Source organism: Macaca thibetana, chromosome 10 (assembly GCF_024542745.1).
Source record: "Macaca thibetana thibetana isolate TM-01 chromosome 10, ASM2454274v1, whole genome shotgun sequence".
NCBI lineage: Eukaryota > Metazoa > Chordata > Mammalia > Primates > Cercopithecidae > Macaca > Macaca thibetana.
Window position 1 is genome coordinate 14973575 of NC_065587.1, and position 24635 is coordinate 14998209.

General features: G+C 40.7%; 1 protein-coding gene and 1 pseudogene across 24 annotated transcripts in view; both read left to right on the forward strand.

Annotated features, from left to right (window-relative positions):
• Positions 1-23820, forward strand: part of LOC126963739 (NADH dehydrogenase [ubiquinone] 1 alpha subcomplex subunit 9, mitochondrial-like) — a 35861-nt pseudogene extending 12041 nt beyond the window's left edge. The window contains exon 1 of the transcript XR_007729201.1: positions 1-23820. This exon is cut by the window's left edge and continues 12041 nt beyond it. The product of XR_007729201.1 is annotated as an NADH dehydrogenase [ubiquinone] 1 alpha subcomplex subunit 9, mitochondrial-like (transcript).
• The window catches only part of RBFOX2 (RNA binding fox-1 homolog 2), a 296547-nt gene that overhangs the window by 117224 nt on the left and 154688 nt on the right, over positions 1-24635 (forward strand). The gene's annotated exons all lie outside the window — the stretch shown is intronic.

The following is a 24635-nucleotide window of genomic DNA, read 5'->3' on the forward strand; positions in this document are numbered from 1 at the left end:
CAGTCATGTGGAGTCCCTGTAGTGTACTCAGGGAGAGCAGCTGCCTCTCTGATTCTCTGCATAAAACCAAAGTATTTTGTTTATAGCTTTGAAATGGGAGAGAGAAACTTCTGAAGAAAAAAAGAGTTGTTTGGGGTAATAAGATTTTGAGGAGGCAGACCCTTCCTGCATTATCCCCTGGGGAAAGAATCTAGCTAGGATTGAAGGGCATTGCTTCAACTAATTTAGTTAAGTGGCCCCATCCTGGATTAATAACTTGGGCAGACTTCCCAATGGATTTGGCAGGGTATTGGGTTTCTTCCTCCCCAAACCTTCCCTTCTCTCTGCCCTGCACATGTGTGCTAACATAATTACAGAGAGTTACAAGGGGATGGGGCTCCTCTTAAAGGAGGTGGCTCAGAGGAGAGAATGTGATTGTGTAGTCCTGTCATGTTTCCGAAATGGCAGAGTTCGAGTAAAATGGTAGGGTGGAAGCAGGCAGGCTGGTTTCTCTCTGTAATGGCAAAGGGGGAGGAGGGTTGGTGGCAGTGTCGATTTCAAGCACCTAGAGCACACGAGCATTGGGTACTAATTTTGTGCTAGAGAAATATTAAACTGTCCTTTTGCATGTGTTTGTCCAGATTGCATTACTAAGGATCTGGTCATTACAGAACAACCTTTTTGATTAAGGTCAGAAGTTAACAGTTTTTCAAGTTTGGTGGTCAAGTGTTCAGAAATATTTCACAGATTTAGTTAAAAACCTGAGCAGATGTTTTTGCTGTTGTTTACCCCTGGGGATCGGGTGACATTCTTCTCCCTTTTCCTCTTCCCCACCCCTTTGGGAACCAACCAATCACATGGAGGAATGGATTTCAGTGCCTAAGGAGTCAGCCAACTCCGGAGCCCTAGCTGAGACTGAACGTTAACTCTTAGGTATCTGAATCACAGGGAATGGCGGACATTGCGGTTAGCTTGTTTTCTTGTTTGCATCTACTCTCAGAGCCCATCCCTAAGGGATTGTTCCTAATGAGGCAAGGTACATTGCACTGAACTTGAAGGAACTGGCTTTTAGCCCCAGTTCTGCCAGTAACTAGTATTGCAACCTCGGAAAAGTTGTTTTCTCTTTTTGGACTTGCTTCTCTTTATGCAAGTGGAGGAAAAGGAGAAAATGAGCATGTATGGTATATCACTATATATTCCAGGGGCGTTTTATCGCTAGCCTGAGGTTTAGGGGAAAAGCATTTAACCTGTATTGAGTGCCTATTCTGAAGCAGTTTGTTTATTTGTTACCTTATTAAATTCTTATGACTCTGCAGGGCAAATGCTGTTAACCCAATTGTATAGATGAGAAAAGTGTAGGCTAGAGAGGCTGTCCAACTTGCCCAAGGTCACTTAGCTGGGAAGGCCCATCTGGCTCTAATGCCCAGACTCTTCCATTCCACTAGGCTGGCTAAAAAAGCCCTAGAAGTCCTGCCAGCATTTTCACTCTAATATTCTGAAAGCTTTAACTCCTTCACAGCTTTTAGTCCTGCCCTGTAGGAGGACCAAACATTACTCTCTCCTTTTTCACAGCCCTGCTACTAGAGCAAGTAAATGACTTAGGGATTCCTCCATTACCTGAAAGCAACAAAAGAAGGTGGTGCCGCAGTCAGTTGTCTCCTTCCTCCATAAAGAAATTCCCATCGTTTATAGCCAGCTCTGCCCACCCCTTCCTCATGCCCATTTTCTCAGACAGGCAGATACTGCCTTTTCTCTTTCCCTTTGGCTTGTGATTGTCAGGTAAATATCCCTGGTTTGAGGGAGGAGCAGAATTTTGATTAGGTTAAAAAATTATCTTTACCCATAGCCTTTCTATGACATAGATACTACAATATTGGGTTTATCCCTATGTGGAATTTCTATGATATCTATATCTATAAATCTATATCTGTAGATTAGAATCTGTATCTATAAATCTATGTAGATTTCTACATACAGATTTATGTAGAAACTCTAGGTAGGAGTAAACCATATATATATATATGTATATCTCTCTATATATACACACATACATATACACACATATAGTGATATAATTTTATATATATATAAAAGAAATAACAGGATATATATATCCTGTTAGGTGCTCCCTTAAAGAGCTTTTTTTGCTTGTAAATTATCCTAGCCATCTGATTTAATAGATACACCTTACCCAAGAGAACACTTTGTGTTTCTCTTCCTGCAGATCTTACTTTTTTTACTTTTTAAAAATAGAGACAGAGTCTCACTATGTTGCTCAGGCTGATCTTGAACTTGTGGGCTTGAGAAATCTTCCTTTCCGCCTCCGCCTCCCAAAGTGCTGGGATTATAGGCGTTAGCCACTGCAACTGACCAGGGTTTACTTTTAAATTCATAGACAAAATAGCTTTTTAAAGGTGAGTTCTTATTGATATTTTGTTGCTTCCAATTTTTAAAAAATTACAGTAGAAACCCTAAAATGTCAGATTTGCCAATAAATCATTTTCTATCATTTGTTGTGGGCTAAGAAAAATGACAATAGACAAAACCATTAACAATTGAAATTTATTAAGAGAGGCACTGGCCTAGGTGTTTTATGTACATTATTTCTAATTTTCATCTTAATTCTGCATTTGTTGATTACATAACAGGTTAAGAGGGGTTAAAGTACTTGCTCAAGGTCACTGCTAATGAATGGTGATTTGGCAATTTGATTGTAGGTCTGTTTCACTTTCAAACCTCACTTCTTTCTTCAGTGCCATGCTGCCTCTGGGATATGATCTTGAGAGTTTTATTTGATCATCCATGATCATGCCTCAGCTCAGATCACCCCAGAAAACCCATATGTTTTCTTTTAAAAAGGGAAATACATCTTATGTGATAAATTTAACAACTGAGAAAAAATTAAGAGAAGTATTTCCTGGTGTTTGCCAACTTTTACAATCAGTAACTTTTACTGGTGTTTATTTTGAATTATTTTTGTTAAAGTTTAGATCCATCCCTTGTTTTAAGTGAAAATGCTAAGTAGCTACTCATCCTCAGGTACTGGAGAGCTTAGGGTATTTCACTGTGAATTGGGGTGGACAGGAAGAGGTAGGCCTTAAAGGTTAATAAGATATAGGTAGATGGAAAAAGTGGAAGACTTTTCTTGGGGTGAGGAAATGTATTGCTTGCTCTTATCACTTGGTACATCCTGTGTTCACACCATGTCTTTTAGCTCCTGAGAATGTTGATGGGAATCTAATGAAAGATGGGTTGGTATTAATTAATGCTCATGTTCTTCTCCCTTCCTCTCTTCAGGAGTTGCTTGTGATTTAGCTCTGCCGCACGTTGTGTTGGGCTTTCCCAGTGGTGTGCTCTGAGAGATTCATATAAGAGAAGTATACATAGTACACTGTTTCTGCCATCCAGATCACCTCAACAAATATTTCCATAATGTTTATTATGTGCCTGTTATGTGCTAGTCAGTTGGCATGACCAACTGGTGATGCTGAGATGAGTAAGATGTGTCATTGCCCACTAGGCCTTTACATTTGAATATAATTTGCAGTCTCATTCAGGATACAAGACCTGCAAACATGGAATTAGCAAAAAATAAGTATATATTTAAGATTTAAACAAAAAAATGAGTGAACGAAGACCAGCAAATGTTATTGGGGTTCAGAGATGAAAGGGGTTAGGATTTGCCGGAGCAGTAAAAACAGGATTCATTAACAGTTTTATCCAGAGTATGGAGTGGGGAAGGGCTGGGGTGAGATGAGATATGGGTCTTGCCACTGCTAATGAAAGGAAATTGAAAATGGCTCATTGGATTAGAATAAGACACTTATACCTTCTAAAATTGTTGATGGAGTCATAGGCAGAGATTGGGAAGGGGAGATTCCACCAATTAGCATTTTAAGTGAGGAGTGTAAAGATACCAGTAGCTAATGTAAACAACACCGATAAGAACAACTTAATCCCTGAGATCACAATTTTTAGGAAAAATTTCTTATATTTATTTATAGTTTGGCTCCCTTGATTAGCTTTCCTTTGATTAGAGAATGTAGTATCCTCTGTATTAAAATAACTTTACTCTTGTTGGATTTTTAAAAGATGCAAAATCAGACACCGATTAAGACACCAGTAGGCCTTATTGCCATTTCCATTTCCCATATGCATTGATTACTGTGTAGCAGTATTCCTGATGATTGTTGAATATTTATGAGGTTCTCTCCCAAAAAAGCCCACCAAGTGAAGAACTCCTATCTTTCATTTTTTAAGTTCCTGAAAATTACCTAAAACTCTTCTGTAGAAGATGGCTTTTACAAAGGAGATTCTTTCCTTCTCCCTTCCCCCAACCCATAGTAGCTTAACTTAAGTACCGGGTGGAGATAAAGATAAATGTGGGAAACTTCAGGATGAAAGGAACATTATTAGAGACCAGAGAAGTCCAGGGAGGTCATATCAGGCTTAAAGTGGAAACTATGTTACAACCTAAGCAAGGAGCAACTGATAGGTCTATAAATAGGGTTTTATCTCCTCCTAGAAAATTTTTGGCATGGTTGTAGCTTTCCATGTGGGGGACTATTATATTTACTAAAAATAAACCGTTTCAAAAAGAATTAAAATAAGTCCCACTGAACTCATTTATGTTATTAAAAGTAAAGTCATAGCCTGAAAATAAGTTTATAGAGTTTGGCATGTGCTAATTTTTAGGAACATTTTGATATTGCAGCCATTGCTTAGATGTGGGATAGAATGGTCTAGCCCAGTGGATTTGTTTGGATTAAAATAGATTACCTTCTCAGAAAATAATGTTATTTCAACTTTTTTCCTGCTAGTTCAGAAGTCCCTCAACCTCCTTTGTGTGCATTCAGACTCATAAGTTGGCATTACAAGTGAATCATCGAGGGAAGTGGCAGTAGTTCTAATTCTCCAGGAATCTCACACAGTAAAGCTGCTTGGATATGGCTATTCAGAACAGAAAGATATAGAAATGGGCAGTGGTATCCCTTCCACTGGTATTCCTTCTGGGAAACAAAAACCCTTAAGCTGTCTGAGTCTGTTTCTCACACTTCTGTTATCCTGATTGTAGCCCTTTAAATTGTGGAGCAAATTCTTGGCATCTGTCTGCCTGTCAGCTAGCTAATCTCTGACACCCCTGGATAGCTTGTTTTCTTCCTATGAGTATATGTGAAATTTGTAAAAAAGCATCTATTAATTTACATATCCTGTTTGCAGTTTACGAAAATTCAAATTGGGCAAACAGTAAAATTGCTCGAAGCGTGTTTCTCAAAGTTAATTTGACCATAGAGTACTTTTCAAAATATAATGAATTGAACCACACGGCACCAGTATGACTCATGTACAATGTGTGTGTGGATTAAAGTCACCAGAAGTAGTGTAAAAAGATGAATTAATGGCTTCAAGAAGTGACTTCATTGGCTTTTTTTCAAACTTTAAACACATTTGGAGAAGTTAAATCATTTTAAGTACAAAAGTTAAAGAGATTCAGTTATAGTTTGTTTAACGAGCAAAAAATCATGACTTTGTTGAAATTATGATTATCAGTCATCAAAATAGATTACATTTGTATTGTCTATGCCTTTGGATACAGGTTAAAAATCATCTTCTTTTTCTGCTTAAAAAGAAAGTAAGGCCTGGCACAGTGGCTAACGCCTGTAATCCCAGCACTTTGGGAGGCCGAGGTGGGTGGATCACCTAAAGTCAGGAGTTCGAGACTAGCCTGGCCAACATGGCAAAACCCGTCTCTATTAAAAATACAAAAAAATTAGCCAGGTATGTTGGCTTGTGCCTGTAATCCCAGCTACCCAGGAGGCTGAAGCAGGAGAATTGCTTGAATCTGGGAGGCAGAGGTTGCGGTGAGCCGGGATTGTGCCACTGCACTCCAACAGGGGAACTCCCATGTTATCCTTATTTCTAGAAGACATTGCTCAGAGACATTGCACTTTTCATGATAGATTGTTGCATACTAAGTAGAAACTATATTTGTATTTAGTATTTTTCTTTTGAATGAAGAAAAATATTGCCAGCATTACTTTTAAAATTGTTGTACTACCTTTTGAAACCTTGTAAAATGCCAAAACAGGGTTATATATTTCAAGTGTATCTGACTTCCTAATTACTTTAAACCTTTTACTGCTGTTTTTCTTTTTCTCCCCTTACAACCTGTCAATTCCCTTCTTCCCCCCATACTTTAAAGAAGGAAACTGAAATTCCTGATGTAATGTATATTTTTTCATATATATGTTTAAGAGACTGGGTTTTGCTATGTGGCTTAGCCTGGTCTCAGATTCTTGGCCCCAAGCGATCCTCTCACCTTGGCCTCTTGAGCAGCTTCAACTAGAAGCATGAGCCACCACTGCACCAAACCTGATGCAATGATTTTCTGAAAGATAGTGAGATGAGAAATTGGGTGAAAGAGACTTGGCAAGTTCACTGAATTCCTTGAGCCCCAAACCCAAGTTTCTGCCTATTTAATAGCTTTCATCTAGTATTTTTTGTTTTGTGATTCATATTTACCAGTTGGCTACTGTGGTGGTAATTGTAATGATAACGATAGTATATAATGGTCTGTTTACATCATAGTTTAACATACAGATGTTGAACTATCCACAACTTAGAATGGTTCGACTTAACAGTTTTCTGACTTTACAATGGCACAAAAGCAGTACACATTCAATAGAAACCAATGTTCATTCAGTAGAAACCGTCCGAGTACCCATTTTTTCACTTTTATTACAATATTCAGTAAATTACATGAGATATTCAACACTTTATTATAAAATAGGCATTGTGTTAAATGATTTTACCCAACTGTAACCTAATGTAAGTGTTCTGAGCATGTTTAAGGTAGGCTAGGCTAAGCTATGATGTTTGGTAGGTTAGGTGTGTTAATGCATTTTTGACTTACTGTATTTTCAACTTACGATGAGTTTATAGGGACAAACTCCCATTGTAAGTTGAAGAACATTTGTTCTCTATTTGGGTTTGACAATGTCCCTGTGATGTAGGCATTATTAACTCCATTTTGCAGATGAAGAAACTGAGAGTGTCCATATTTGACTTTTTCTCATTATATGAATTCAAGAATGGTTAAGTTAAAATTTTATTTCTATCATTTTGGTGTGGAATAGTTATGGATATGGAATAGTTATGGATAGTAGATCAGAGTGGATCAGAGTGATTCACCAGTTGACTTTTTGGCCTAAACTTCCTGCCTAGACATTTCAAGATTCTTTGACAGTCTCCTGTCGTGGTCATTAAGTTTGCACACTGTTGATGTGCATAAAGCTTTCTGTTTCAAGTGAAATTTAGTTTTGGGCAGGGCATGGTGGCTCACACCTGTAATTCCAGCACTTTGGGAGGTCAAGGCAGACAGATCCCTTAAGGTCAGAAGTTCAAGATCAGTCTGGCCAACGTGACAAAAACCCGTCTCCACTAAAAATACAAAAATTAGGCCAGGCGCGGTGGCTCAAGCCTGTAATCCTAGCAGTTTGGGAGGTTGAGACAGGCGGATCATGAGGTCAGGAGATCGAGACCATCCTGGCTAACACGGTGAAACCCTGTCTCTACTAAAAAAAATACAAAAAACTAGCTGGGCGAGGTGGCGGGCGCCTGTAGTCCCAGCTACTTGGGAGGCTGAGGCACGAGAATGGCATAAACCCGGGAGGCGGAGTTTGCAGTGAGCTGAGATCCGGCCACTGCACTCCAGCCTGGGTGACAGAGCGAGACTCCGTCTCAAAAAACAAAACAAAACAAAACAAAACAAAAATTAGCTGGGTATGGTGGTGGGCGCCTGTAATCCCAGCTACTTGGGAGACTGAGCACAAGAGTCACTTGAATCCGGGAGGTGAAGCTTGCAGTGAGCCAGAATCATGGCGCTGCATTCCAGCCTGGGTAACAGAGCGAGAGACTCCGTCTCAAAAAAAAGAAAAAAAATTGTAAGTTAAAGTAAAATAATTTATTGTTGAAAACATTTAGGATTAAGTTCATCTGCATATAACAGTCTCCTCTTCCCCATACAGAGTCTTAAACAAGAGAGAGATTCATTTGTCTTTCATGAAAAAGAAGTCTGGAATTAGGCAGTCCAGGATGATATGGTGCTCTCTGGTTACCAAGGATCTAAGATCCTTACTGCTGTTTGCTTCTCTGACTGTAGGATGGGCCTAGATGATTGCTAACCTTCAGCCATCATTTCCCCCTTTCCACAAAGCAGTTTGAGAGGAAGAAAAGAGGGGTATCCCTTCCCCTACCTAAGAAAACTTCCAGGAAGTTCCACATGACATTTCTGGTTATATCTCATTGGTCGGAATTAGTCTTAGGGCCATACGTAGCTGTAGTGGAGGATGGAAGATGTAGTCCTTTTCTGGTGAAGCGTGTATAGTAATATGCTAAAATGAAAACTGGGGTTTTGTTACTAAGGAAGAAGGGAAGAGAGGATATTGGGAAACCACTAGCATTCTCAGCTCCAGGGCCTATCAAAGTGACCCAACCTTATCTCCCACATGATGTAGAAGACTATTCTGTGGCTTCCCTGGGAGATTTTCAATGAGTCTTTGCCATGTTTTCCAACAAGATGATTTTTTTCTTGAAATGTATATACCTTTATACCTTTATGCAAAGTTTTTTAAAATTATTATTATTTTTTTATTTTTATTTTTTATTTTTGAGATGGAGTCTCACCCTGTCGCCCAGGCTGGAGTGCAGTGGTGCCATCTCGGCTCACTGCAAGCTCCGCCTCCCGGGTTCTCGCCATTCTCCTGCCTCAGACTCCTGAGTAGCTGGGACTACAGGCGCCCGCCACCTTGCCTGGCTAGTTTTTTGTATTTTTTTTTAGTAGAGACGGGGTTTCACCGTGTTAGCCAGGATGGTCTCGATCTCCTGACCTCGTGATCCGCCTGCCTCGGCCTCCCAAACTGCTGGAATTACAGGCGTGAGCCACTGCGCCCGGCCTGTGCAAATATTTTTTAAAAACTGAATAATACAAGATTATGAAAAGGATCACTGCAGTTCCCATTTTAAGATCAACTTTGAGTTTTTTTCCAAAATTGATTAGTTTGTTGGAAATGGAGATTCAAATGGTATAGAATGAGTTTTTTGTTTTTGTTTGTTTTTTTGATGGGGGGGACAGAGTCTTGCTCTGTCGGCCAGGCTGGGATGCAGTGGCGTGATCTTGGCTCACTGCAGCCTCCACCTCCTGGGTTCAAGCAATTCTTGTGACTCAACCACCCGAGTAGCTGGGCTAACAGGTGTGCGCCACCATGCCTGGCTAATTTTTGTATTTTGGGTAGAGATGGGGTTTCACTCTGTTGGCCAGGCTGACCTCCTGACCTGAAGAGATCTGCCCACCTCGGCCCCACAAAGCACTGGGATTACAGACATGAGCCACTATGCCAGGCCATAGAATGAGGTTTTAAGTAAGAATAAAGTCTGTGTGAAATATTTAAATATCTGACCATTGGTAAAGGAAAAAGTGTGATTTTTTTTTCTTTAGTTTTTTGAAGCCTGGGTAAGTCATTAGATTATACATTTTTGGGGGATAGAGAACTAGCTTTTCTAAAATGTATGATTATTGTTTTTTGAATAAATAACATTTATATAAGTTAATATTTTAAAAGTACAAAATGGTCATGTTGTGAAAAGTTGTTCTCCCATTCCTGTCTTGAGTCCCCAGTGTCTTTCCCCTACAGGCATTGGGTGTTTTTTCTTCTTGTGTATAATTCCTCCCTTTCTGTTTTCCTCCCATTTAAAAAACCACTGGTTTTAAAACCATTGCGAAACCTTTCTTTTTTCACTTAATGGCATATGCAGTATGCATGGCTTAATGATAAGGATACATTTTGAGAAATGTGTTGTTAGGTGACTTCATTGTGAAAACGTAATAGAATGTGAAAACTTACACAAACCTAGATGTATACCTGACTATGTATCATATATGGTACAGCCTAATGCCTTTAGGCTGCAAACCAATACAGCATGTTACTCTACTGAATACTGTAGGCAATTGTAACACAATGGCAAATATTTGTATATTTAAACATATCTAAGCATGGAAAAGGCACAGTAAAAATATGATATAATCTTATGGGACCACCATGGCATATGTGTTCCATCATTGACTGAAACATTGTTAGGCAGTGCATGACTCTATTAGAGTATTTCATAATGGTATTTTAACGGCTTCCTCATCCCCCTCCCCCAAGGCTATAATGTTCAGTGTTTCACTGTATGGGTAAGCCATAATTCATTAAACAGAAGAGTCTTGTCTTACTTCCATATCTGTACCTGCTCTGTAAACAGCATTCATTCATATTCAAGGAACTGAACTCTTGAATCTGTACAGAATATTTCTCTTCTTGATGACTGAGTATCCTGACTAGCTGAGAGGATTTTCCCTTCTTTGAGGACCAAGATATTTAAGATTCAGTCATTTCAGAAATAAATCCTTCTAAATTGTGTTGTATAACTATAAAATTTATTTCTTCTTAACAGTAACATAGTGGGCATTTTTAAATGGTTTTAGCACAGTTATCAGCATCAGTATTGTTTAGGAATATAAAAGAGTAATATTTCAGGAGGTTTTGCTGGTTTTGCCTTACTAAGTGACACCATTTTGACGTATATCATCTATCTATTTTACCTGCTTTTTAGATTTTTTTTTCTCTTCATCTTTCTTGTTTCCTATGTTGGCTGCCTCTAACGTAGTATTCCTTTATCCTCTGCTACTTATTCCCCACTGCTTCCCAGTCCCCTTTCTTAATTTGCTTTGTAAATTTTTGGTGGAAAATTAGCTAGATAAGCAGGACAGAAATATTTCTAAAATAAAAATAAATAGATTCAGAGAGAAGGTCTGATGGAGTTTCCTGCTGTTGAAAACTTTGGAATTAATGTTTTGGAATTCTGAATACTTAGAGGGCCTTTTTGCTTCCTGGTTATTATGGTGTTCTAGGACAGCTCTGTCTAATGGAACTTTCTGTGATGATAGAAATGTTTTATGTCTGCCCTATCCATTATGATAGCCACTGTCCTCACGTGACTCTTGAGCACTTGACATGTGGCTAGTATTAACTAACTGAAATTTTAATTTTAATTAAGTTAAATTCACATAACCACATATGACAACTGGCTGCGTGTTAGACGACATAGTTTTAGACTGTAGTTAACTAACCTATATACAGCAAGTTTGATTAGAGGAGAGCTTGAACTGGGATACTATTATTTTGTTGTGCTGAGAAGAATAAATTTATAGTTTTGGAAGGGAGACAGTTTGGAATGTAGATTATCAGGATTATCAGATTAGCTTAAAGTAAATGATTAAATTGGAACTCCTTTTTCATATTGACATTATGATTATTTCAAAGCGTAGCATTCTAAAGCCATTGATACCAGCATTTATTTGTGGTTTGTATCTGTGGCAAAGCTGTGAGTCCTTTTGGTAACTAGGGTGAAATTAGTAGCACTCTAACTTTATTTATAGGACTTGGTTAGACAGTTGCCTGAGTGCCAGAAACTCCTACAAATAACTTTGACCTTCCCTAACAAAAAGTCAAAGGATAAAACGTTTCATAGTAGAAGATCTCAGTTGTATCTGTCATACACAAAACATTTTCTAATGAAGAAACCTGTAACAAAAAAATGCATAAATAATTAAAGATTTGGTAACTGCTAGGAAGAAAATAAACAGGGCACAGTGGAAGAGAGTATAGGCTTGTGGGGAAAGACCTCCAACTAGATAGAGTAGTCTGGAGAGTTTTATTTGAGGAAGTGATATTTAAGCTGAGATCTAAGAGAGAAGAAGGAGCCTGTCTTGCAAATAATGAAGCGGGAATGAGGAGGGATTTCAGAAAGAGGGAATGAAGGGGTGTGGGGGAGAGGAATTGACACAAGATCAGTGTCTTTAGAACTGATTGAGAGGAGATACAGTATGAAGTGAGATTGGAGAAGTGGGCACCTAGCAGATCGTGTAGGACCTTAAAGACCATCATAAGGAGTTTGGAAAGAAAAAAAATGTAATGTGATGCCTGCCGGAGAAGCAGGAGAGTGATATGATCTGGTGTTTGTTTTACAGAGTTTCTCTGGCTGCTGTGTGATGAGTGTTTTGGAAGGGAGCAACAATGGAAATGGGGGAACTACTGTGATATTCAGGAAAGAGATGATGGTGGCTTGGGTTAAGGTGGTGGCAGTGGAGATCAAGTGAAGTCACACACACACAGAACTTGCTATATAGGTTGGATGTGAAGGATGAGGGTAAGGGAAGGGTTTCTGGCTTTCATAATTGTCAGGTAGTACCAGGGGACTTCAAGGGTGGTGATGGTGGAGAATTAAGGACCAGTTTTGGGCATGTTGAGTTTGACATGCTTGTGTGACAGCTAAGTAGTCATATTGGAGCGTGGGAAGAGGTCTCTGCTGGGGGTGTAACTTGGTAGTTACTGACAAGTTGATGGTATTTGAAGTAATGGGAATGGATGAGACAACTTCTAGAGAGAAGATGACTCAGGATTGAACCCCTAGGAACACTTACCTTTTAGAGGTCTGTCGAGGGAGAAGCCATAAAAAGATACTGAAACAGTAGCCAGTGATGCATGAAAAAAACCAAAAAGATGACATTGTAGTATCTCAGAAGCTAGAAGAAGAGAATGTTTTAAGAAGGTTGTCAGCTGGCCGGGCGCGGTGGCTCAAGCCTGTAATCCCAGCACTTTGGGAGGCCGAGACGGGCGGATCACGAGGTCGGGAGATCGAGACCATCCTGGCTAACACGGTGAAACCCCATCTCTACTAAAAAATACAAAAAACTAGCCGGGCGAGGTGGCGGGCGCCTGTAGTCCCAGCTACTCGGGAGGCTGAGGCAGGAGAATGGCGTGAACCCGGGAGGCGGAGCTTGCAGTGAGCTGAGATCCGGCCACAGCACTCCAGCCTGGGTGACAGAGCCAGACTCCGTCTCAAAAAAAAAAAAAAAAGAAGGTTGTCAGCTTTGTTGAATCCTGCTAAGAGGTCAGATAAATGGGGAAGTAGTAGACCTTGATAAATCGATTTAATGGAGTGGAGGGCTTGGAAACTTTGTTTTGAGTAGACTGAAGAATATGAGAGGTGAAAAAATTGAGACAGGTACAGCCAACAACTTTTTCAAGACAATTTACCCTGAAGTGGTGAGCAGGGAAATAGCAGGTAGCTGGAGGGAGATGAGGGGTCAAAGGAGAACTTTAAAAAGTTAGGGTTCATTTAATCATTTACTTATTATAGGACATTAGATTTAGTGGTAAGAAGATACTGTCTGAATGCTTCTCATTTAAAATTACATACTTAGATAGAAAATTAGCTAAGAGGTTGTGTGTAGTGGCAGAAAATTAGCTAAGAGGTTGTGTATAGTGGCTCATGGCTGTAATCCCAGCATTTTGGGAGGTTGGGGCAGGAGGATTGCTTGAACCCAGGAGTTCAAGACTAGTCTGGGCAACATAGTGAGACCCGCCCCTTCTCTAATTTTTTTTTTTTTTTTTTTTTAGCTGGAGTGGTGGCATGTGCTTGTATCCCAGCCACTTGGGAGGCTGACGTGGGAGAATAGTTTGAAATAGTTTGAGCCCAGGAGGTCAAGGCTGCAGTGAGCCACGATGCCGCCACTGCACTCCAGCCTGGGCAACAGAGTGAGATCCTGTCTCAAAACAGACAGACAAAAAATACAATAAGAAAATTAGCTGAGAGTAGGTGGTGAAGAGTGAATGAGAGAGGTTTGAGGAGAAGCAAGAAATAGTCATTTTGGGGAGTAGGAAAGCTTTCAAGGGCAGCTTTGGTGGATTGCTTGGCATCGTTGAGTGTCCATTTGAGGTTTGTGATCATGAATATATAGTGAAGTCAGTCAGCTTGGTTATGTGATTTTTCTTCAGCAACATTCAGCTGATTGGGCACAGGCACTAGAAAAGGCAGACAATTGGATTTAACCGGGCTTGGAGTTTTGTCAGATGGCAGTGATGGAGAGGACAAATGATTGAGGGTGTTTGCAAGGGAGAGATTATAATTATGGAACACAGCATCAAAATTGCACAAAGTGGGTGCAGAACCGGAGTGGGTAGGTAATGAAAAAGTGGTTGGGATGGTAGGACTTCATGAGGTCAAAAATTGTAGGGAGGGGATACCAGAGAAAGTTAGTTAGAAGTAAGGGAAGTTCTTTGAGAGTATAATTGAAACATAATAAAGAAAGATGAGTCTTTTAAGATAATGCAGCTTTCTTTTCTTTTCTTTTTTTTTTTTTTTTTTTTTTTTTGTGAGACAGAGTCTCACTCTATGGCCCAGGCTGGAGTGCAGTGGTGCAATCTCAGCTGACTGCAACCTCTGCCTCTAGGGTTCAAGCGATTCTCCTGCCTCAGCCTCCTGAGTAGCTGAGACTACAGATTTACCACCACACCTGGCTAATGTTTGTATTTTCAGCAGAGACAGGGTTTATCAAGCTGGTCTTGAACTCCAGACTTCAAGTGATCCACCTGCCTCAGCCTCCCAAATTGCTGGGATTATGGGTGTGAGCCACCGCGCCCAGTCAAGATAATGCAGTTTTCTGTTTTAGGGATAGTAGCTCTGGGTTTCCTAATAACTGGGAGTAAGAGCTCTAACAAATCACTTATTTGCCTTTCCCAAGAGGCTAATTTTGAGATGGACCCCTTTCTCCATGTATACATCTAGAGCTTAGTTTAGACATTATAGAAGGTAACCACTATTCACAGAAGTTTCTGGGTCTGTTCTCTTAATGACGTCAGTAGTAGCAGTGCACATGTACAGTATGTGTACACCAACTCCCAAACCCTATCTCTGTCATTTGTTGTTGTTTTTTACTTTTTTCTTGAGATGAGAGTTTTACTATGTTGCCCAGGCTGGTCTCAAACTCCTGGGCTCAATCAAACCTCCCACCTCAGCCTCCTGAGAAGCTAGGATTACAGGCTAACACGACCACACCTGGCTTCATTTGTTATTTAAAGTCTTGGTAATGGGCAGAGGTAGAGTGCAGGGTTATATCCAAGGTAAGTTTTTCAGTGATTTCTTCCAGTCTTGATTCAGTTTTGTCAGTGAACAGGTATGGTTTAGTGGAAACGATCTTGGAGTCTTAAAAACCAACGTTGAACTTTTGGCTCTTTATTCACTAGCTGTGAGACCATAAGTGTATTATGTTACCACTTTGAGCCTCAATTTCCTTTGATCTGTGAAAAAGATAATAGGGCCTATCTTACAGAGGTATTGTGAAGATGCAATGAGATAATGCATGCAAAGTTGTGGCACATAATATGCTCTGAGTAAATAGTAGCTGCTGGTGGTGTTATATTGAAATCAGCAAGTAGGAATGTTCACTGTTTTGTCTTCCACGGTGGTTTACATCCTCTAACTGGAAAGTGGCAGCCATATCTACCCCTTCTCCCATGAGTCTCTACTGCTGCATGTGGCCAGTGCCTCTGTCTAGACCAGCTTCTCAGATTTCAGTGTGCCTGAGAATTACCTGGGGCTTTTGTTATCATTTGATTTTGATTTTGTAAGTCTAGGGTGGGGCCTGAGATTCTTCAAATCTAAGGAGTTTCCAGTTGATGCTCATTCTGCTGATGCTGGTCCATGTGTCACATTTGAGTAGCAGAATTCTATTAGAGATTGCCCTGTGGGAATCCCTGCTATTTTAAGCTGAGAGGAAGTGAGGGAAAAAGAGCCTCATTCTTTCAGCTTTTTTTTTTTTTTTTTTTTTTTTTTTTTTTTTTAGTCAGATTCATAGACAATACTCATACATCTCATTTCTCTAGCTCGGTGTTGTTTTGGTGAGTCTGTATTGTCTCTACCAGTCCAGGAAGTGATAGGAATATAAACTATGTATAGAGGGTTGCCTCAGATTTCTTATGAAAAATTTTTAGTGCTTGATTTTTCAGGTACATTTTTGAGAAATTGTGCTAGTTCCCCCGGTATACCTACTTCCCCCCACTATCCTCTTATAACCACAGAGAAACTCGTGTAAAACAAGTAGCCTCCCAGCCTGGCCAACATGGTGAAACCCGGTCTCTACTAAAAATACAAAAATAGCTGGGTGTGGTGGTGGGCGCCTGTAATCCCAGCTACTTGGGAGACTGAGACAGGAGAATCACTTGAACCCGGGAGGCAGAGGTTGCAGTGAGCTGAGATCATGCCACTGCACTCCAACCTGGGTCACAGAGTGAGACTCCATCTCAAAAACAAACAAAACAAGTAGCCTCTTGAATTGTTGGAGTCAGAGGCAGAGAATCTAAAATGTGGCTCCAAACCCTTTCTGCCCACAAGACTCACATTACAAAATCCAGCATTTTTGAGATGTAGGAATTCAGGGTGCAAGGTTGGAATTATTGGCAATACTCATATTGCTGTCCCAGATTATCTGATTTTTCTTTCTCAGAAGCAAGCATGTCAGAAACTTCCTCGTGGGCCCTCCTCAGAAGACTTTCTTCAGTGCTCAAATGGACACATTCTCTCCTCTGAACTCACAGACAGTGTGATAAGCTATCAGTCACAAAGTCTGATAACATGCTCTCCTGATAGAATGAAGTGTGTAGGCATCTTAATCTCTGGATGATTCTTTTTAGAGTCTCTTTATAGTGTAGAGTTTTTACACCTTTTTGTCTCTTAATGTGAATTGTACATAGTTACAAAGCATAGCTTTCCTTATTTGACTTTGATAATTGGAAAGAAATTTTTTTCTTCTCCTGCCACTTTGTTCCCCTTTTTTTCTTTCTTGGTTTTTTTTTTTTTTTTCCTTTTTTTTAAAGGTAGAAAAATGTGAACATGCAGGAGCATGAATAAAAAAGATAGCTTCCCTGTGGGTTTTTGGTTTTTGTATGTATTCATAAAGGAAACGTACAGAAGAGTTTTATTTCTAACCAGACTGACCACCTAATTTTAAAGATTATAATCAGAAAAGGAATGGATGCATTTACAATAGGAATTTACAAGCCCTTCCTGTGGTTCCAAAAAAGTTTATGATGGTTCCACCCATGGGAGTTTTAGAGGTAGTTTTCAGAGTTTTTGTGACATATTTAAACTTTTCTTTATTTTGAGGGTTTCTTTTCTTGGTATTTTTCTCCTGCTTTGCTGCAGGGTATGTGTTTTATCTTTATTTTATTTTATTTTAGAGACAGAGTTTTGCTCTCATTGCTCAGGCTGGAGTGCGATGGCTGGATCTCGGCTCACTACAACCTCTGCTTCCCGAGTTCAAGCAATTCTCCTGCCTCAGGCTCCTGAGTAGCTGGGATTACAGGCATGCGCCACCATGCCCAGCTAATTTTTGTATTTTTAGTAGAGACAGGGTTTCTTATGTTGGTTAGGCTGGTCTCGACCTCAGGTGATCTGCCCGCCTCGACCTCCCAAAGTGTTGGGATTATAGACGTGAGCCACCGTGCCCAACCTTTTATCTTTATCCTATCCCAAACTTGATTAAAAGATAACACTATAAAGTTACAGTATGAAGATCCAGAATTTCATTATATTTATTTTATTGATACTTGGTTGAGAATGAATGACTGCCAGTGGTCATGGTGGCTCATGACTGTAATCCCACACTTTGGGAGGCCCAGGCAGGTGGATCACTTGAGGTCAGGAGTTTGAGACCAACCTGGGCAACATAGTGAAACCCCGTCTCTACCAAAAATACAACAAAATTAGCCAGGCATGGTGGCGTGCGCCTGTGGTCCCAGCTACTCTGGAGTCTGAGGTGGGAGGATCACTTGAGCCTGGGAGGCAGAGGTTGCGATGAGCTGCGATCACGCCGCTGCACTGCAGCCTCTGGGCTACAGAGTGAGACCTGTCTCAAAAAACAAAAAACAAAAAAAAAAAAGAAAACAAAAAAAGGATTGTGGGAGAGGATGGTGGCTGCTGCACAATCCTGGGTTCCCAGGCCCTGCCAATGTCATGTTCTGCCATTACTGCAATAGCCACATCTGTGTGTCACGGCCCACTCCATTGCCAGCTTCATCATGCCCTCATACCTCATGAGGTGGACGTTCCTCAGTCAGTGGGATCGTGGCCACTGTGTTTGGAGCAACAGGATTCCTGGGCCAATGTGTTGTCAACCACCTTGGACGCATGGGGTCACAGGTGATCATTCCCTATCGGTGTGATACGTATGACATCATGCACCTTCGTCCCATGGGTGACCTGGGCTAGCTTCTGTTTCTGGAATGGGACGCGAGAGATAAAGATTCTATCCGACGAGTAGTGGAACACAGCAATGTGGTCATCAATCTTGTTGGATGAGACTGGGAAATCAAAAACTTTGATTTTGAGGATGTTTTTGTGAAGATCCCCCAAGCAATTGCTCAGGTGTCCAAGGAAGTCGAAGTTGGAAAATTCATTCATGTTTCGCATCTGAATGCGAATATTAAAAGCTCTTCTAGGTATTTGAGAAATAAGGCTGTTGGAGAGAAAGCAGTGAGAGATGCATTTCCAGAAGCCATTATCATAAAGCTGTTGGACATCTTTGGAAGAGAGGATAGATTCCTTAATTATTTTGCAAATACGTGTTGGTTTGGTGCTATACCCCTTGTTTCCTTGGGCTGGAAGGCAGTTAAACAACCGCTATGTCGTAGATGTATCCAAAGGAATTGTTAATGCAGTTAAGGATCCTGATGCCCGTGGGAAAACCTTTGCTTTCATTGGGCCAAATGGGTACCTCCTCTTTGACCTGGTGAAGTACATCTTTGCTGTAGCTCACAGACTCTTCCTCCCGTACCCCTTGCCATGTTTTGCCTATCAGTGGGTAGCAAGAGACTTTGAAATAAGCCCATTTGAGCCCTGGACAACAAGGGATAAAGTGGAGCGGATTCACATCACAGACGTGACATTGTCTCACCTGCCCAGCTTAGAAGACCTTGGTATTCAGGCACCACCACTGGAACTCAAGGCCATCGAGGTGCTGCGGCGTCAGCGCACTTACTGCTGGCTGGCTGCTGAAATTGAGGATGTGAAACCGGCCAAGACCGTCACCATTTAGTGCCTCCTGAGTAACTCTTGGTTTTGGTGTCTTTTGGGTCAGCCCATGTGGTTTGAGCACCTAGCCAGGTGGTCTCTTTAGAGAATCCTGTACACAGTGAATAGGATTCCACCATTGAGGTTTAAAAAAAAAAGAATGAGTGTCGAGTAATAACAGACTCTTCAAAGAGTTCGAAAAAATGAATCTCTTGTCAGTGTAATTTTAATATAGTTATTTAGAGTATAGTATAGGGAGTGTTGGTGACTTAAGATTTAGGGCATGAGCTATGAAACTAGAGAGGGAAATTGTGTTTAAAAACTGATTATGGACATGTAAAAGAGTCTAAGTAACATTTTATGGGAAGTCAAGATTTATTTTTCTTTTTTATTTAGAAAACGGGCTGTCTCAGTTTCAGTCTTGGAAGTTCTTTCTCCTCTTTTGTACTAGAAATGTGGTAATCTTGCCTTCAGAAGAAGCAGAGAGGTTCTCTGTAGAGAAAAAGAAAAGGTTTGGGTGGGGCCAAGAAGAATACCTGCCCCACCTCTCCAAGTTTAAGTGAGCTGGGAGTTTAAGGTGGGAGGAGAGAAAAGGTTCTTCTGCGGAAAGCATGCGTTCAGTGTGGAAGAAAAGGAAAAGTGATTCTATTTCTACCCTAAGAGGAAGAAACCCCACTACGGCGGGTAACTAAGCCCAGAGCACGCACAGTGGGAATATTAGGTAGGGAGAGTGAAAGTACCTGCATGGGGCCTACCTTGAGTGTGAGACTTGTAGACCTTACTTGGAGATTTTATAAGCAGGAAGGAGCTGTTTCAACATGTCTGAGGGGGAGCCAAAACCCTGAGGCAGCTGAAAGGTGGTTTTTATTTGCTTTTTATTTATTTTATTTATTTTTTGTTTTTTCTTTAATAAGTGGGAAGGAGTGGAATATTCCTCAAAACCTATTACCCTTTGAGAATGTTTTTTGCACCTACTATGTGCTAGGTACTATGCAAAAGACTTCATGGCCAAAAATAGATGAGTCAAGACGAGATGTTAGGTCTCCACCAAGGAAGATGTGCAAAGGAGAAGTGGTTTGCTATAGGAATACTTGGAGAAGTAGCCCGCAGAGGTGGTCAGTGCCATGTTACAAACACCAGGCCCCACAGAGAAAGGAGAGCTCACTCGCAGCTGGGGTGTGCTTTTGGATTTGAACATGGAGAAATGGCTCAGGGAAGCAAGGAACATGGGCCTTGACATTGGCATTAGAATATGGGGGATAATTACGTGATTTTCTGAATAAAAACCATTAGGACAGGTGATTTGATAATACTTGTTCACCACTGGGCATAATGAATAAAAACTTGCCTGGCAATAGGAGGCACTTAATAAATGTTTGAACTGAACTGAAATTAGAAAACATGGTCACCAGGAACATGGCAGACCGTTTACGTAGTTATATCATTCCAACACCTCTGAAAGGAGTATTATACCTATTTTTTGGTTGAGGAAACAGAAGCCTGGACAGGCTGGAAACTTTCCCCAGGCCATAATGATATTACTTGTAGATCTAGAATTGAAACCCAGGCCGTGCACCTTAGCCTGCCTACGTGGTGAGTAAAGTGTCTGTACCATGCTAGGAGCTCATGATCCACTTGACTCTTTCAGAAGCCCGGCTATGTTGATCTGAACTAGGGCAGTAGTAATAAAAAAGATGAAAAGCCTATTCAGTTTTATATCTTAAGTTTTCTTGTGTTTTAAAATCTTGTAAGATTAAGAATTATTAGTGGTGAAATGACATAAAGAATAGTGGTGTCCGGCAGACATTGTGAGAAAGGAATGTGGGCTCTGAGCAGGTTCTGTGTGTGTGCTTGGCTTCTGCAAGGGGCTCCACAGTTGGGGCAGAGGGAAAGCTTGGCTCACTCACCTGGATCTTAGAGGGCAGAGATTTTTGATTGCTTCATTCATGTTTAAAGAACTCATCTTAAACTAATGTATATCTAGCACTAGAAACTGGTGCTGGTGGTTTATAACTGACCCCACCCATCCCTGTCTTTTGCAATAATCTTTGTGAGTGGTGATTGTGTTTCTAGAAGTAGAATTACAGAGAGAGATTCCCTGAAGGCAAATACAGAGCGAGTGTGCTGTACACTCTAGTTCAGATACTCAGGGCTGGGAACTCCCAGAGAGAGAGAGAGAGAGAGAGAGAGAGAGAGAGAGAGAAACAGAGAGAGAGGGAGAGAGAGAGGGAGGGACGGAGGGACGGAGGGAGGGTGAGAGGGAGGAGAGAGAACAACAGAACAGTCAGCTGGAGAGGAGGGGGGAGGAGACCAGTCTTTTTTTTTTTTTTTAGGATTTTTTAACTCAAGTGATTTTGGGGGGTTTCTCCCCACCTCAAACCCTTGCCCCCCAGTTCTGGCATCTTCTTTCCTACGGTTCGCTGAAGTGCCTTTTTGCAGTCCAGGATCCACTGACCGCTGAGTTTGAGCAGCCCGATCTGACATGATGTACCTCTGGGTGAGTACAGAGTGCTGTGGGTGAGGGTTTGCACTTGCACATATAAGGAGTGGAAAGCTGCGAGGTTCTGCTGTTGCACAAATGGCCTCCCCATAGAGCACAGACTGCCACATCCCCTTCTGTTCCAAGGTGTTAGGTTTTTAAAACCTAGCAGTGATTGTGACATTGTTTATTTCCTCCCCCTATGTTATTTATCTTGTCAGACTTAGGTGCAAGGGCTGAACTCCCTGCGCAGTACCATCCCCTGGGCTTGGTAGGTTTAGAGAAGGCAAGTGGGGCAGGTGAAGTGAGCTGGTTGCTTCAGGAACTGCAGTCTTCCTGGTGGCTCAGGATCGACTTGTGTTTTGTTTTGGGGGTACTGACCTTCATAAGCCATGTCTTTAGATATTGAGAGCCAATAGGTGGCATGATTATTAATTAGGAATAAGCTTTCATAAGCTTTTATCTATTAATTATTACTATCCTTCACAGTAGTCTTGTGAAGTAGGTCACTCACTACTGTTATTAAAATTGTATGAGGAAAGTAATTAAGTCACAAAGAGTGACTTGCCCATAGTTAGAAATCAAGTCTATAGCAGTTAGAATAGTAATTAATAATCAGACATTATAAAGCATTTTATGTTTGCCAGGAATGTAGTACCTTCTATTATTGTAATTTACCATTAATTGTAGCATTGTAGTTTGGGATGGAGGAAAACTTTCTAGAACTGGAGAAGTTTGTAAATTATGATATGTGACAACTTTTAGAGGAATGTCAGAGGAAATAATACAGAAACTGCTCCCCGCACCCGCCTGCAATTTTTAGTTGTTAAGACAAGAACATCTTATAGTCCATTGCAAAGATGGCAGTATGTCTCTCGAGCAAACAGCTGTTGTGTGTTGCTAAGGGAGCCTACTAGATGTGATGCCCTTGGCTACTAGCCAGCTTTTTGAAAGTTTCCCTTTGCCCTTTGCCCTTCAGCCCAGATGTCTGGAATTGCAGGAACCTACTTGGCTAACGCAGGCTAAATTTATAAATTATCAGAAAGCAAATTTTAACTGCGTTTGGAGAGATGGAGCTTGTTCACAGAAGACGTATATGTATATATGTGTGTGTTGGGAGGGGCTGCTTTTCGTGCTTCTCCCTTCATGTTTGAATATGACCTTGAAATATTATTTTCTCTCCTCTATTGATTTTTTGTGTAGTCTTTGTAAGAGCTCGGAACTTTTCTGACACACTAATGTGCATTGAGTAGTTTTTGCCTCCCTGTAAACTAGTCATCTGTGCAGGCTCTTTGCAGCCTTGTGGGTGGGATTGATCAGCCCTGTTGACCTGAAGGATGGGCTGTTCTGTCTTTTGATTTGTTTGGAAGAGGAGTTATGAAAGGAAGCAAGTTGAATTAATCTCATTTTCACTCACTTATGTTTGATGAAAGCAGACAGTGACAGTCTCCTTAGTTATTTCCTTTGTGTTTACGTTACAGTTATTTGTATATTTATCTCAATTGATTTTTTACTTATTAACCCCGGAATAGAGCTTCTGGCCTGATGCCAGATTGAGATAAAAATATGCCAAGATTACTATACCCCACAACCCTTGGAGCAGCCAGCTGGGGCTTGGGAATCCCCTGGTCACTTTGATCATGTTCTCCCTAATTTGTTTACCACTTTGTGCTATAAAAAATATTTCCTATGTGTGCCATGACACCTGAAGGCTTGGGTAGCACTGCCTAGAGGGCAAAAAGCAGGTCAGCTCTATCTCTTTTACTATTTGTCTCATCTATCCCAGTGCCTTTGTTTACTTTATTGAGGACGTGCAGAAGGAGCCATAGCGAATAATGCCCAGATACGTAGAAGGAAACCTGGCTGGTCACGCATTCAGTGGGAGGCACAGAGGAGCTGCTGTGGACTAGGAATAGGAGATGAGCGTTTTAGTGGAGGTTTAGCCAGTACCAAGCCATGTGACTTTCGGCAGTCATTTGACTATTTTGAGACTCAGTTTCCACATCCATAAGATGATTGAACTGAACCTCTTCTTCTTCTGAAATTCTGTGAAGTGAATTTTATGTAGCAGTAGATATGCCTGAAAAATGTCCAGTTCCACAAGGATGTTTAGGTCCAGGTGAACAGAGAAAACTGTCAAACATACATGTATCACCTCCATTGCTTGCTTGGTTTGGTATCAGTAATGGGTCAAAGGCACCCTTTCTGAGTATTCTAGAAAAATTACTGGACTGTGTTTAGTTGTCAGTACCTCTGAATTGGTGCAGATAGACATTTTTAGGAGTAAAAGTTATAGCTTATCCAGGCATTTTCATTTGTGTAGTTAGATGCAGCTCATTAATTTGCTCCCGTGTGTCTAGAACTCTGAGATAGAATGCTATCTTGTGCTCTCTCTATACTTCTTTGCCAGATTTTCTCCCCGCTTTCCTGTTGAGTCATCCTCTTTTTTAGTGAATTTGGTAGCGTCAGTTGGCAGCCTGAGGTGGTGAAAAGAATATGGGTTTCAGAAACTTCACTAGGTCTAAATCCCACCTCTGCCATTTCCAAGTGTTTGACTGTTAACAAGTTACTTAACCTCTCTGAGCCTCAGTTTCATTTGTCATATAGGGAAAATAGTAGCACTCAGGATTGTTGTGAAGATTTGAGATAATCTGTGAAACATACTTAACATGGTGAATGGCCCACAATAGATGCTCGGTAAATAACTAGTACAAGCCAACTTTTTGCTTTGAACATTTGCATAGACAGACTACTCACCATCCCAAGTGTTTTCTCTGTCATGTTGAGGGTATCTTTGAATTCGTATAGGGAGAACTTTGATAAACACAAACTAGTTTTTTTTGAAATATTTTCCTGCTTAATTTGTATGTTAAGTACTCATGGCTTGGGAGCCCTTGTTAAGGTTGCCTCCTGATGGAGAAAATCCCCACTGTTTGTTGTAAACTTTTTTTTTTTTTGAGGTATACAGTACTATTAAGCATTCATTGTGTCATTTATTCTCCCTCTGTCATCGCCATCATCAAAAACAGGGAGAGGAAGAGACAGACAGACAGATATGATTCCTGTACTGAGGGAACTTACTTGTTTGATGATTGTATAATTTATATCCAATAAACATAATTATAGACCACTTACTTAAATTACCAGAAAACAGGATATGTTCTCCCTGTCTGAGCAGTCTTAGCTGGACAGGCACCAGGCACTCTCTTATTCATGCTCTATGTGG